The 16,667-nt window shown below is 32.2% G+C and overlaps 1 protein-coding gene across 6 annotated transcripts in view; it reads left to right on the top strand.

The window, feature by feature from the left end:
- Window positions 1-16,667, top strand: part of subdued (anoctamin 1) — a 219,881-nt gene that overhangs the window by 14,604 nt on the left and 188,610 nt on the right. The gene's annotated exons all lie outside the window — the stretch shown is intronic.

Genomic DNA, 16,667 nt, shown 5'->3' with positions numbered 1-16,667 from the left:
TGTATGTGGGCAAGCATTGTTCTGTAGCAATGCAACACCAGCACTGAGCGTCCCATGCTTCTTGTTCTGAATTGCTTGTCACAAGATTTCTAGTGTTGCCAGTAATGATTAATGTTAACTGTAGCACTCCTCAGCAAGACGTCAACAAGCAGAATGCCTTTCCTGTCCCAGAAGACTTTGCACATCAATTTCTATGTGGACACAGTCTGTGTAAAAATTTGCTCCAGCACGGATATTCATCGTGATGCCAATGCATTGTCTCCTGCCTCATTTCTGGGTGAAGTGAGCAACCCACATCACCCGTAACAATCCTTTTGAGGTACTGATTGCCTTCATCATGGTATCAATGCAGAAAAGTCAGTTCTACTCCCATGCGTTTCATTTGTTGTTTGTGTTGGCAGTGGTGATAAAGGCAAAGCATATTTTGCTTCTTTTAAATAAAGCTAAGACTAATCTAAATAAAATTCATGCTTTATTCCGTAAATTAAAATAAAAGAGCTAACACTGTAGCCTTTACATTTAAAATCATTTGATTGAAAGCAAACTAGCATTATGCTAACTCATAATAACACAAGAGAACAAGACATTCGCCGATACCGGCGTACATATATATAATACTCGGCCAACCCGCCGATCTTGACGTCATCGTCCAATCAGCGGCAACCACGTTAGCTTACCGCCGATTGACCTCTGATCAGAATTTGCATGTGGAAAACTAAATCCAACAGTTTGGACGTAAGGTTTTGCGGCACTCACGTGGAACACAATTTCTGGAATAACAGGTGTTTCATGATGATTTCATGCACCACAGTTTGTGATACCCACGAGTAATGGCTGCTGGGTTCCGTAACCTTAGAGTGATGATTCTGCAGAATACACTGTGATACCTGCTTCACAAGGTGGTCATTGATGAGGGATGGCTGGCTGGCTGTAGCACTATTCGTCATGCATATTTTGCCTGCCTTTCGAAAACTTCCGACAGCAACGGCAGACAGTTCACTTACTCATCACATCTGATCTTACTTACTCATCACACTTAACACAGCTGGCAATTGATTTCGATCGGCACTACCTTCCGTGTGTTTAAAAACTTTAGCATTGATCTTACCTCGCAGTCAGTGAGAAAATAAATAACAGCCGACATCTGTGCACACTCCAACAATGCTAATGTTAGTGATCAGGGAATTACAACTGCCACATATGATAGCCATACCCACAAGCAACCCGGTTTGTGCCTTCATGTTTTTGTCCTTTTGGAGCACCATCTTTTGGTAATGTAGGAAACTTATTTTCTGAATGACCCTCTTATATAAAAATGAGAAATATTATTGTGTTCCTCAACAGCTATTTTTAATATTATATAGCTAAGATTAATTGTACTTATGTTTAAATATTAAAAAATGGTAGAGATGTTATTTAATCAAAAACAGTTAAAATATTTTTATTAGTTATAACAGACACCGTTTTAACTATTTTTTAGTTCTTGAACTACAGTGTAAAGCTACTTTTCTATTATATACATTTCTTTTTAGAAGTGCTTCATTAATTTCCCTAGCTTAGATTAATTTCAGTTCCAATTCAGTATGGCACTAAATCTCTTGCAGGAAAGCAAGAAGCGGCATCAAATGCTGGAGATTTTAAAATTGAGGTTAAAGTAACTGTTTTCGTATGTACACTAGTGTTTTAGGTTTAGCATAATACCCATTTTATAATTGTGGACTAGATAACTCGCTGATAATGGATGTGTTTCCTTTGTTCATAGGGCGATTTCAGTTGGCTTATTGTATATTCATAATTTCTATTTTAATATATGTGTACTGAAATGTGTTTTACCATAACCTACGAGGAGGATTTTGTTAGTAAATGGAAATCTTCTGCGCTAGGATGATTTGCATGTTCTAGACTGATTTAATGTTAATAAGAATTTTCAAAATTAAACTTCGGATTTTTATTCGTAGCAGCCTATGGACATAATTTTACTCTCATACTGTTAATTTTTTTTTAATTCATCTTGTTATGTAAATGAAGAACATAGCTAACTAAAATATTAGTAAAGGTTTTATCTGATTGCATCCAAGTGTTTGAAAATGCATACTTGGTTTTTTTTATTTTTATTTCCAAGTCATTTTTCGTTATGACCTTAAAAACAAATAAAGCTTTAAATTTAGCAGTTACAAGTTATCCATAATATTTAGATATTAAATATATAAATATACATATATATAACAAAAGCAAATAAGTGTATATGTTTTATATTCCTTTTCTTTAAATTACTTTGTATGCATAACATGCCCCCCTTTTTTTGTTTACTCAACAAAGATTCTTTTACACTTTTTTTATGTTGTAGTTAAAAAATATGTGAAGGTAGTTTCTTAAATTTATCAGAAGCATTAATATATTTTATAATTGTAACTTTTATTTGAATTAAAAAGCATTTGGTAAGTTAAGGAATATGAAACTTATTTTTTATGTGCCAGATAGTGGATAAAGTATCAGTTTGTCTTATACTACCTGCTGAAGATATCAGCAAGAAATAGATATTAAAGTTGCTTCACTTATTACATGTGATTTCTTAAATTTTAATTTTGTCTTGTTTTTATAAATTTTGATTTTAATATTTGCATAAAACTGTAACTTTTAGCGAAAGGCTGTTAACACAATATTTCACAGTAATGACATTTTTTAAGTTTATAATTGTTAAATTAATTTCAAATTTTAAATTACCTAAGATTATAATTTGCTTAACAGTTGTAATTTATTTTAATGTTATAATAGCAGTGCAAGTAAAATAAAAGCAATAAGAAACATACAAGCTTAATTACACCCATTAAACTTAATTTTACCATTTTACTGAAACTGAATTAACTTCATGAAAACTCAGCAAATAAATGATTCTTGAATGAATTAGATGAAACTAAGTATACATTGTGAAATATTCAAAACGATAGCATGATCACATATTTTTTTATTGCTTTTGCTAGCCATATATCTTTTATTTCCTACAGAAATGATTCTTGAATGAATTAGATGAAACTAAGTATACATTGTGAAATATTCAAAACGATAATGTGCATTATCATTTTCACATATTTTTTTATTGCTTTTGCTAGCCATATATCCTTGTTTCCTACAGAAAAGGACAAGCTTAAAAACTGCTTGACTGATGATTACTGAGTTTTTCTATTTTTTTATTCATTTTTATTTATTTCATTCATTAATAAATTGTTCTCTAAAACTTGGATTTATATTTGAGTTGTACACTTAAATTTATTTTGGATGGAAGAATGTCTGAAAGTTTTTGCAAATCAATAATAAATAATCTTTAACAATTCTACCAGTCAAATGTTTTTCACCTAAAGAGCACAATATGCGTAAGCTATTTATTATATGTACTAGTGTATCTCAATGAATGCTGAACCTTAATCTGGTAGTTACACCGATTATTAATGTACAAACATTTCACATTTGAAATGGCTCTTCTTGTGCTTTCATTAACTTGTGATTTTGAAAATTTAATCACTTAAATATGTTACCTAGACCGATGTATTGCCGAAATTTCAATACAATAATATTTTCTTGGCATTGGGATTTTTTTTTTTTCTGTCAGTTTATTTTCTTAAAATAAAAGAACACATAAATTCAAGAAAATATGTCTTTAAAATTTCTCACTGGATTAGAAAACATTCTAAGACAGGTCAGCTTCTTTTCGTGGATAACGGCCCTCTTCACCTGCATTCCTTCAATGCTGAGTTGAACTGGATGACCGATTGGCTGTCGGCGCTGGGCTCATAACCCTGTTGGCAGTGGTGATAAAGGCAAAGCATATCTTGCTTTGCTTCTTTTAAATAAAGCTAAGACTAATCTAAATAAAATTCATGCTTTATTCCGTAAATTAAAATAAAAGAGCTAACACTGTAGCCTTTACATTTAAAATCATTTGATTGAAAGCAAACTAGCATTATGCTAACTTATAATAACACAAGAGAACAAGACATTCGCCGATACCGGCGTACATATATATAATACTCGGCCAAGCCATGGATCTTGACGTCATCGGCCAATCAGCGGCAACCACGTTAGCTTACCGCCCATTGACCTCCGATCAAAATTTGCATGTGGAAAACTAAAGCCAGCAAACGGCCCTCTTTTCCCCATGCAAAGACAAAAACAAAACTTGCACAGAATTACAGAAGTTCATAGTTCAATTCTATTATACGAAAACACTTATTGTCTTTAAACACTGAAAACATCTAAACAAAACTTTCTTAAATTAACAGCAGTCGCTGCTTTTGTAAATAAGTCGGCAGTATTTAATTTACTGGTGATAAATTCAAGGTCAAACACTCCATCATTTACTAGTCTTCTAACAAAGTGATATTTTACGTCTATGTGCTTAGTTCGGCGATTTTCTATTGGCAATCTAGAAAAATCAATGGCAGGCTTGTTATCACAAAATAGTTTACACTCTCTTAAATTAAACTTTAAAATTTCATCTTGTAAGACATTTTTCGTCCACATTAATTCCTTCGCTGCTTCAGATAAGGCGATTACTCCGCTTCCATGGTTGATAAACTTACACATTTTTGTTTAACAGTTTTCCAGATTACCGGTACTTCATCTAAATATAATATAAATCCTCCCATGGACACACGGTCATCTCTATTACTTGCATAACGAGCATCTGAATAACAATAATATAAATTTAGATGTTTAATCTTCGATAAGTTTAACTTTAGTACTATTGAGATAACCAAGCAATTTCAACAATGCTTCCCTATGCCTAATTCCAGGATTCTCCTGAAACTGTGATAAGATATTCACTGCATATGTAATATCAGGCCTTGTCCTGTTAGCTACAAAAACTAAACATCCTAACAGATTTCTAAAGGGTAACGTATGCATTTCCGCAATTTCTGCACTTGTAGATGGACAATCTAATTTTGTAAGAATAGTGCGTTTAGCTATGGGAAGTGAAGTTATTGGTATCTGGAAATGTTTAAATTTTTCAAAAATTTCTTCAATATATTTTTGCTGATGTATAAAAACCCCATTTTCATTCTCTAAGAATTCAATTCCAAGTAACGTTTTAGTTTTTCCTAATACTTTAAGATCAAAAAACTTACTCAGCTGTGAAATTACTTTATCTATACTATATTGATCTTTACTAAAAATCACAATATCATCTACATATAACAAGAGAATTACATTTGAACTCTTATAAACACAATTACATCACAATATCATCTACATATAACAAGAGAATTACATTTGAACTCTTATAAACACAATTACACCATTGTATTTTCTTAAAATGTAGATTTTCTAAAGTACTTTCAAATTCACAAAACCATTCACGGCCGCTTTGATGTAGACCGTAAATGGCCTTGTGTAATAAACACACTTTATTTTCCTCTTCGATAAATCCCTCTGGTTGGGTCATATATATTTTCTCATTTAGGTTTGTATATAAATATGCGTTCTTTACATCTAACTGACAATTAGTCCATCCATATAAACATACCAGGATAGTGAAAAATGTTCTTATGATTGAAAAATTTACTACAGGACTGTAAACGTCATCAAAATCTTCACCTCTTTTCTGCCTGAATCCCTGTGCTACTAAACGTGCTTTGTATCTAACCACTTGATTCTTTTCATTTCTTTTTAGCGTATAGAGCCATTTGTTTCCTATCATGGTTTTATTTTCTGGCTTTTCGACAAATTCCCAAACCTTTCTTTTCTTCATTGTGTCAATTTCTTCTTTCATTGCCTTATCCCATTCTTCGGCATTTACTGATTTTCGTGCTTCTTTAAATTTTTAAATTTATGTGGGATAATTATTTCTACGGAATTTGCCTCTTCAGACACGGAGCTAGTCTCCTGTTCTACAAAATTAACTTTCCCCAAGTATTCGTTTTTTCCACTAAAAGCAAACTTATCTTTTTCAAATTTAATATTTCTTGCCTCACAATACTTTTCAATATCATTATAAGATCTAAAACGGGTGTCTGTTCCCTCTACATAATAATATATGTCTAAACGTGTTCCATCTGGCCTTTTAACTGCTCTTCTTTGCCAGTTTAATTCTGATACTTCTTTCAGAGTAGATTTGTCATCTGACAACTTTATTTCTTCTCTAGAAATTTCCTGTTCCGCATCTGATTCTGCTAATAGCTCAGATTCCTCTAGTCTTTTAAATTTAGGTTTGTTTTCTGTTCCAGGATGCTATTTGCTGCATAAAGTTTTTCATCAAACTTCAAATTACAGGTTTCTATTAATCTGCGTTCTTCTGGCAGCCATATCCTATAACCCCTAGTTTCCTTCACATATCCTACCATGATTCCTTCTTTGAACCTCATTTGTAATTTATTTCTAATCTGTTTTGGCATGCCAACATAGGCTTTACAACCAAATATTTTAAAATAAACAACACTGGCTTTTCTATTTAGGAACATTTCATAAGGGGTTTGGTTGCTTTTATGACATACTCTGTTCCACGTATGTGCGAAATAGCCAAGAGCTTCTGCCCACCATTCTTTTCCCATTTTACCATCATTAAGCATAGCTTTAACTGTGTCTAATGCCATTCGGTTAAAACATTCACACACCGTTCTCTTCTGGGGTGTACGCCTTTGTGCGTCCAACACTAATTCCATTTTCGGCTAAGTACCCTTCGAATTGCCTGTTACAGAATTCCTCACCGTTATTGGTGCGTATACTTATTAATTTTCTATTCGGCAGTCTTTCCATTTGCCTATGATAATTCTTAAAGTCGTAGAATGATTCATTTTTATTTTTCATACAATACACTGTTACTAATCTACTATAGTCATCCACAATAGCAAGAAAATATTTACTCCCACCCTTAGATGTAACTGGTAGTGGGCCACAAACGTCTAAATAAACCAACTGCAATGGTTTATCCGATCTCTTCGGAACAGTTTAAAAAGTTATTCTACTAGATTTAGCAATAATACATGGTTCACACCTCTCCATTGGTTTTCCAATTTCTGGTAACCCTTTCACACTTTGATTCTTACTAGTTTTCTTAATATAATCAAAATTTACGTGGCTAAATCTCCGATGCCATAGCATTGCATCATCTACTTTATTTAACCTTCCAATTTCTGTACCGTAACCAACCTCTTTTTTATCTCTTGCATATCTAAATGGTTTTACGTGATAAAGTCCGTCATATCGTTTAGCGTAGCATAATCTACCCCAATTATTAAAGTATATCCACATCTTCCCTTTTGAAATCACAAAATGAGCACCTGCCTTTTCTAACCTTGCTCCCGATAGTAAATTTCTCCTTAGATTTGGATTATATAACACATTATCTAACTCAATCCAATTTATTCGATTGCCTACTTTTACTGCAAATTTTACGGCACCCTTTCCTAGTACTTTACTTTCACAATTTCCTACAGCTAAAGACATACGTATATCGTTTGTTTCTTCAAAATTTGTCATTAAATTTCTATTATTACAGAAATGATTTGTAGCTGCAGTATCTACGACCCAATTAAATTTATCTGCGTTACCTCCTTTATTTGTAGTTGTTACATAATTTTCTACTAACATTAATTCTTTATCTTTAAACTGTCCATTTTTATCATCTATTTTAAACTTCCGATTTTTACTTACATTTTCTTTACATTGAGCGATTAAGTGCCCAAATTTATGACATCTGAAACAAGGTCCTATTCTCATATTCCCCATCTTTTTCTTAGATTTAGTTTTATTTTCAACTCTATCTTTCCCCGCATTTAAACTAATAGTATTAAACACTCTTACCTTGCTGTCTTCTAAATCGACATTTACCTGGCTAAGTCGGCTTTCTTCCCTTACCAGCTCTTCAGCAATTCTTTCCCTCGTAAAATCTTCGTCCTTCCACCTATAGATCAACTGTACAATGCCGGAGTATTCCTGGGGTAATCTCCTTATTGCCTGGAATCCTTTAAAAAGATCTGCCAAGCTGTGACCAGCTTCATCCAACTTCTTTGCAGTCATTGTTATCCTCGCGATGAATAATCCTATTTCTTCATTCGGTGTATATCTAATACTAAAAAATTCATCCAGTAACTGAATTATCCTTGCTCTTGTTTTGGGTTCGAATTGCTTCTGTAGAACTTCCCATGCTTCTTTACCACTTGAACATTCTTGTATCAGAGGCCTGAACTCAGTTTTAATTCCATAATATAATGTAGTGAAGGCTCTGTTCTCTCGCAGTGTGAACTCCTGCTTTTCACGCCTTGTTGCACTTTTATCTAATTCTTCTTCTTTGTCCTCTATGAAGCTCCAACAATTTCTATCCAGAACAGCATTTTCATGTTGACTTTCCATCGATCCCAGTTGTCATGGTTTAACAGCTCAAAACCTTCTGGTAGTAATGACATCTTCAATTAAATGTGAGCACAACAACTTGAACAAACTTCTAAGACAGGTCAGCTTCTTTTCGTGGATAACGGCCCTCTTCACCTGCATTCCTTCAATGCTGAGTTGAACTGGATGACCGATTGGCTGTTGGCGCTGGGCCCATAACCCTGTTGGCAGTGGTGATAAAGGCAAAGCATATCTTGCTTTGCTTCTTTTAAATAAAGCTAAGACTAATCTAAATAAAATTCATGCTTTATTCCGTAAATTAAAATAAAAGAGCTAACACTGTAGCCTTTACATTTAAAATCATTTGATTGAAAGCAAACTAGCATTATGCTAACTCATAATAACACAAGAGAACAAGACATTCGCCGATACCGGCGTACATATATATAATACTCGGCCAACCCGCCGATCTTGACGTCATCGTCCAATCAGCGGCAACCACTTTAGCTTACCGCCGATTGACCTCTGATCAGAATTTGCATGTGGAAAACTAAAGCCAACAGTTTGGACGTAAGGTTTTGCGGCACTCACGTGGAACACAATTTCTGGAATAACAGGTGTTTCATGATGATTTCATGCACCACAGTTTGTGATACCCACGAGTAATGGCTGCTGGGTTCCGTAACCTTAAAGTGATGATTCTGCACAATACACTGTGATACCTGCTTCACAAGGTGGTCATTGATGAGGCATGGCTGGCTGGCTGTAGCACTATTCGTCATGGATATTTTGCCTGCCTTTCGAAAAATTCCGACAGCAACAGCAGACTGTTCACTTACTCATCACATCTGATCTTACTTACTCATCGCACTTAACACAGCTGGCAATTGATTTCGATCGGCACTACCTTCCGTGTGTTTAAAAACTTTAGCATTGATCTTACCTCACAGTCAGTGAGAAAATAAATAACAGCCGACATCTGTGCACACTCCAACAATGCTAATGTTAGTGATCAGGGAATTGCAACTGCCACATATGATAGCCATACCCACAAGCAACCCGGTTTGTGCCTTCGTGTTTTTGTCCTTTTGCAGCACCATCTTTTGGTAAGGCAGGAAACTTATTTTCTGAATGACCCTCGTATATATAAAAATGAGAAATATTATTGTGTTCCTAACAGCTATTTTTAATATTATATAGCTAAGATTAATTGTACTTATGTTTAAATATTAAAAAATGGTAGAGATGTTATTTAATCAAAAACAGTTAAAATATTTTTATTAGTTATAACAGACACCGTTTTAACTATTTTTTAGTTCTTGAACTACAGTGTAAAGCTACTTTTCTATTATATACATTTCTTTTTAGAAGTGCTTCATTAATTTCCCTAGCTTAGATTAATTTCAGTTCCAATTCAGTATGGCACTAAATCTCTTGCAGGAAAGCAAGAAGCGGCATCAAATGCTGGAGATTTTAAAATTGAGGTTAAAGTAACTGTTTTCGTATGTACACTAGTGTTTTAGGTTTAGCATAATACCCATTTTATAATTGTGGACTAGATAACTCGCTGATAATGGATGTGTTTCCTTTGTTCATAGGGTGATTTCAGTTGGCTTATTATATATTCATAATTTCTCTTTTAATATATGTGTACTGAAATGTGTTTTACCATAACCTATGAGGAGGATTTTGTTAGTAAATGGAAATCTTCTGCTCTAGGATGATTTGCATGTTCTAGACTGATTTAATGTTAATATGAATTTTCAAAATTAAACTTCGGATTTTTATTCGTAGCAGCCTATGGACATAATTTTACTCTCATACTGTTAATTTTTTTAAATTCATCTTGTTATGTAAATGAAGAACATAGCTAACTAAAATATTAGTAAAGGTTTTATCTGATTGCATCCAAGTGTTTGAAAATGCATTCTTGGTTTTTTTTATTTTTATTTCCAATTCATTTTTCGTTATGACCTTAAAAACAAATAAAGCTTTAAATTTAGCAGTTACAAGTTATCCATAATATTTAGATATTAAATATATAAATATACATATATATAACAAAAGCAAATAAGTGTATTTGTTTTATATTCTTTTTTTAAAATTACTTTGTATGCATAACATGCCCCCCTTTTTTTGTTTACTCAACAAAGATTCTTTTACACTTTTTTTATGTTGTAGTTAAGAAATATGTGAAGGTAGTTTCTTAAATTTATCAGAAGCATTAATATATTTTATAATTGTAACTTTTATTTGAATTAAAAAGCATTTGGTAAGTTAAGGAATATGAAACTTATTTTTTATGTGCCAGATAGTGGATAAAGTATCAGTTTGTCTTATACTACCTGCTGAAGATATCAGCAAGAAATAGATATTAAAGTTGCTTCACTTATTACATGTGATTTCTTAAATTTTAATTTTGTCTTGTTTTTATAAATTTTGATTTTAATATTTGCATAAAACTGTAACTTTTAGCGAAAGGCTGTTAACACAATATTTCACAGTAATGACATTTTTTAAGTTTATAATTGTTAAATTAATTTCAAATTTTAAATTACCTAAGATTATAATTTGCTTAACAGTTGTAATTTATTTTAATGTTATAATAGCAGTGCAAGTAAAATAAAAGCAATAAGAAACATACAAGCTTAATTACACCCATTAAACTTAATTTTACCATTTTACTGAAACTGAATTAACTTCATGAAAACTCAGCAAATAAATGATTCTTGAATGAATTAGATGAAACTAAGTATACATTGTGAAATATTCAAAACGATAGCATGATCACATATTTTTTTATTGCTTTTGCTAGCCATATATCTTTTATTTCCTACAGAAATGATTCTTGAATGAATTAGATGAAACTAAGTATACATTGTGAAATATTCAAAACGATAATGTGCATTATCATTTTCACATATTTTTTTATTGCTTTTGCTAGCCATATATCCTTGTTTCCTACAGAAAAGGACAAGCTTAAAAACTGCTTGACTGATGATTACTGAGTTTTTCTATTTTTTTATTCATTTTTATTTATTTCATTCATTAATAAATTGTTCTCTAAAACTTGGATTTATATTTGAGTTGTACACTTAAATTTATTTTGGATGGAAGAATGTCTGAAAGTTTTTGCAAATCAATAATAAATAATCTTTAACAATTCTACCAGTCAAATGTTTTTCACCTAAAGAGCACAATATGCGTAAGCTATTTATTATATGTACTAGTGTATCTCAATGAATGCTGAACCTTAATCTGGTAGTTACACCGATTATTAATGTACAAACATTTCACATTTGAAATGGCTCTTCTTGTGCTTTCATTAACTTGTGATTTTGAAAATTTAATCACTTAAATATGTTACCTAGACCGATGTATTGCCGAAATTTCAATACAATAATATTTTCTTGGCATTGGGTTTTTTTTTTTTTTTTTCTGTCAGTTTATTTTTTTAAAATAAAAGAACACATAAATTCAAGAAAATATGTCTTTAAAATTTCTCACTGGATTAGAAAACATTTATTTGGCAGCATATTGTTACAATGGCAATACCGCCTAAGAGAGGATATTCGAATTATATCTTACTTTGCAAGCTCCCGTTTGATAACCTATTTTAGGAATGAACCTTAAAAACTGGTGAACCTTTTATTCTAAGGAAAAGTTATTAGGAAATTTTTCATTCATTTAATAAAGGAAATTTTTTTTTTTTCATTGGACCACCCACACACAATGCTTGCAACAAGTATCTCCTACGAGTAAAGTAACAACCTGTAAAGTAACCTTTTTTGTCAAGATATGAAATTCCCATCATGAAAACAGCAATATGATTTTGTGAAGTGAAAAAAAAAAACTTAATTTTTTCCTCTCCTAAATAATAAATTTTTACTTTATGTGTTTCTTCTTCATAATCTAAGTAAAATAAAATATTTAATATACGCTGATTGTATTGAACCCACAAAAGAAAAGTGTTCTTTGTAATTCTGCTGAAAATATTTTGCAAAATACTTACAGTTTGTTTACGTAATGTGTATTTTTTTTTACACTGTACTTTATATAATGTGTTATACCAAAACTGATTTATCAGCTTTATTTTATTGATATAAATACCAATCCAAGATATGTTCTTCCAGGTACAAAATTTTTCAAAATAAAATGAAGACCATCTGTACATCAAGATTGGGAGAGTTTTAACAAAATAAATTTAACTTTTTTTACAACTGCCATAGAGTGAAAATTTCAGTCAATAAAATATTGTGCATTAAACTGTTAAAAAAATTCCTTCAGTTCATGTTAAAACGTTGCATTTGCTGTCGCTTAATGAATTAAAAGGGCTTAAATTCAGCCGGAGGTCGAAATAAATAGTGTTCCATTATTTTAATTTACTATTTCATTATTTGTCATTAATTTCATATAAATATCTGGTTGTAATGGATTTTTCTGCCAAAAATGTTCTTAATAAAGTTAGAAAAAAACTTGAAAACAGTACCTTTAGTGCAGGTAGTAATCACTACACAAATCTGTGATTTTCTGCCAATGTTTTGGTAGTTTTTCAAAGTCTTCAGCCCAGAAACTTGGTGGCCGCCAGTCCAAAAACAGATCAACCTCATTTCGGATGTCCTGTGCAGAATGGAAGATAGCAAGATGTTGCTGCAGGTGTGAAAAAAAAAAAAGTAGAAGTCTGAATGTGCAATGTAGGGGCTATATGGTGGGTGATCCTATTCGAGTTCGTATGGAGTCCCGCCGGTGAATGCAGACACATGTGGTCTAGCATTATCTTGATGAAACATTACCTTTAACTCAATTCAACATTTTTCCTAGAAAGTAGTGTCAGCGCGGACTAACATCTCGCTGTACACCTTACTGTCGATGGTTTTACCATTTTCCAGACACTCTTTGTGAATAATAACATGGTAGCCCCACCAGATACAAAGCATGATCCTTTTGTTAGTCAAACTGCACTTTGTGATGCTGCTGACGTGCTCACTGGGTGCAGGTCAGCCCCCTTTTTGGCTTGTATTGTAGTAAGTCCACTTTTTATCACAAGTGATGATCCGGTCCAGTATTTGTCCTTGCATTGATATTCGTGCAGGCCCGAACACATCTGTCCTTATCTGCTTAAGTCAGGTCATGCGGCACCAGTAATTGAACTTGTATGTGAAGTTTATCCGATGCATAGTGCAACTACTGGACATGGCACTAACATCTGATTCCTTAGCAAGCTCTCGAGTGGTTGCATACTGATTTTCTTCCACAAGTTCTTGCAGGCAAACCTCATCAATATCAGTAGGACGGCCAGAGTGCTTTGCTTCTTGAATGTCATAGTCCTTGTTTTTGAACTTTTGGTGCCAAACCTTTACAGTGTCACTTGATACAACATTAGTACCTAAAGCTATACACATGATCTAGTAACATTCTGCAGCTGACTTTTTGCAATAGTGTGATAGTTCCATTTCAGACACATTGCACTTCATGATAACGATATTTTTTTTTTACAGATTTCATAACAGTGTTCTGAAGGAAGTCTGTTTCTTTCAAATGGCAAAAATTATCTGACAGTTTAAACATGCCAATGTGAACAGTTTGCGCAGACGAAATTTGTGGTGGCGGGAAACTTTCATTAAAACCAGATAATTTATTATTTCTTTCTTAAATTTACTTTATATGAACTGAAAATAATGGTAAAATTTTAATTTTCAATGCTTCATATACATATGTGTTAGCTTTTATCCACATGTACACTTTCATCTGTGTGGGTATTTGTCACATAGGGCTTTTGTCCAGTTGGGTTTTAATTGGTCTGTGATTTTAATACCTGGTGCACCCATAATATGTTTGAGACAGACATCTGCATTTCTCGCTTCATTATTAGAAACTAGTAATATGTCTGTCCTTTACACACAGAGAGAGGAAAACTATTTCCATGTAAAACATAAAGTATTGCAAAATGTATATAAATACCAAGCAAAAATATTGAAAAGAAATAAAATGTGTAAAAAAACTTTTCAATTTGCATTGCTTGAGGTGATTGCATTATATCATAAAAAAAATTAAATCTTGTGTTGCTAGCAATGAAAGGTTTCATATTAAAATTGCCAAAGAAAAATTTAAATGAAATAAAATTTAAAAAATTGGAAAGCTTTCAGATTTTCATTATGCTTAACGGGGCATTTTTTTAACGTTTTGTGTGTTATTTTTATTTATTAAATATCATGTTCTTTGCAATTAAACCATAAAATTCAGTTCAACAGTAGTATCACAAAATAAAGATCATATCTTTAGAATTTCTGATACACAGTGTTGTGCACTGGGGAGGAAAGTGTACCCCCCTGTACAGTGTTACCATTGCTTGCTTTGAAATCATTGAGTTTCTTAATCAAAAACTCATAAATGCTTTACAAAATGTGAAATAGATTAATAAGACAAATTCCAAATTCAGTCTTCCAGATGCCTTCCAGCGGCTGAGCGGTAAAGACGCTGAACACTGGTAGTTCGGTCCTAGGTTTAAATCCCGCGAACGGGTTGGCTGGGTGTTTTTGTGGTCTTCCTCATGTTTATGTGTAACCTGTATACGAGCCAATTTCTCTTAGAAAGTCCTCCACAAAGGCCCTTTAGGCAGATAGCCCTCATGTGCTTTGCCGTGATTGAATAATCCAATCCATCCAGTCTTCCAGATGGCTATATTCAGGTAGAGATGTGTGTTACTCAAAATTTTATGACTCTAGGTACCATTGTTTTAGCACAATGCGAGAAACATACATATGTTTATGCAGATTCTTCATTATTTAATTTCTTTAAATATAATACAAGGCTCTGATATTTGGTGGCAACAATTTAAAAAGGGGCTGATTGTTTATAGTGAATCAATACAGAATACCAAAATGAAATTAATAGCCCTTCTGGGCAAATTGCCTTTTTGAGCTAATAAATTGAATGCAATCATTCTTCGTGTGTTATTTCTATGTTATTACTTATATTGATTATATTATTATATTATATTTTTCTTTGAAATTCCATCCCATACAGTTCTTATATTTTTGCTGCATTTTTTATTTAGCTCATGATTACTTTTAAAAAAATGTTGACAATTTTTTGTGTCTGGATGCCATATCCATGCTAAAACATTTTAACTCATGAGCCAAATCTCAGTTTTTTTAAAAAATTATTTTAGCATTAATATCTGATTTATTATGCAGTATAATTGCAATAATCTGCACAACTCAGGACCAAGTGTATCTGAAATTGGAGAATTTTTTGGTTATATATTTCTTATTTTTGTTTTTCTGATTTTTATTCAAAATTTAGATAATTTACACATAAATAACTAAATTATAATCAATGTTACATATTCTGAGTGAGTTTTTCTGAATTACTGGCATTTTAATTATGAGATCATTTACTAGCCATTTTTTTCCCAAGAAATTGATGAATAAAATAATTTTAATTTTGGGAGCTGTTAGAACATAAAGCAAAGGGGGGAGCATTAGGCAATTTTGCTGTTGTGCAGATTTCTGATAACCATTCATTTCTAAGCAAAATAGTATTAGAAATGTAAAAAGGAAGAGAAAAGAATAAATGATGGTAATGTTTAGTTGACTAAAAAACTCATGTAAAAATGCATTTGAAGTATTTTGTGCAAAAATGTTATTTATCCATATGCAGAATTACTTTCAGAATAATTTTACATTATAAACATGAATAAAAATAAATATGCTTCAGCAGTATGGTTTCTCCCACTGAAAATTTAATTCCTATACCACTATTGCCATTACATTCTTCACAAGTATAACTGAATTTATAACAGCAGTTAACTCAGGATGTTAGAAATGAAATTTGCATTTATTAAAATAAAATTTGACTATTCCTTTCCTTCCCTCTGCACTTTTAGACCATATTATTTGCTTTGAAAGAGGATTTATCACTGTTAACAGTATTATCTGACATTATTTAGAAGATTGCAGTTCATACTCCTTGTTTGTATGTCATGTCCAGAATGGAACCCATCTCAATGGCTACTTTTATTCCAATTACCCTCGTAAATTTCTAACAGTAAAATAAACTTACTTCACTGGAAGGTGAATTTATTATCTAGGGGCAGAGATATATTCTTTTTAACAAATAGGAGGCATTTGAATTTTGCATATAAACTGCAGCAGGATCAGCAACATAAATATGCAAAAAATATAAAGAATTAGTTATTTTATCATGTTAATTTTGGCAACATAGCTAAAAAATGCAGGGATCCTTGAACTGTTCATCAACAAAGAATACCCATAAACTAGCAAAATTATATAAGGTTAAAATTTATCATGTTCCTTATAAACCTAATTTCATATTTCAGT

Source organism: Stegodyphus dumicola, chromosome 5 (assembly GCF_044657685.1).
Source record: "Stegodyphus dumicola isolate Sdum_Otavi_A_Nest chromosome 5, ASM4465768v1".
Taxonomy (NCBI): Eukaryota; Metazoa; Arthropoda; class Arachnida; order Araneae; family Eresidae; genus Stegodyphus; species Stegodyphus dumicola.
Note: the sequence above shows the minus strand (reverse complement) of the source record. Positions and strands in the feature narration are given on the sequence as shown.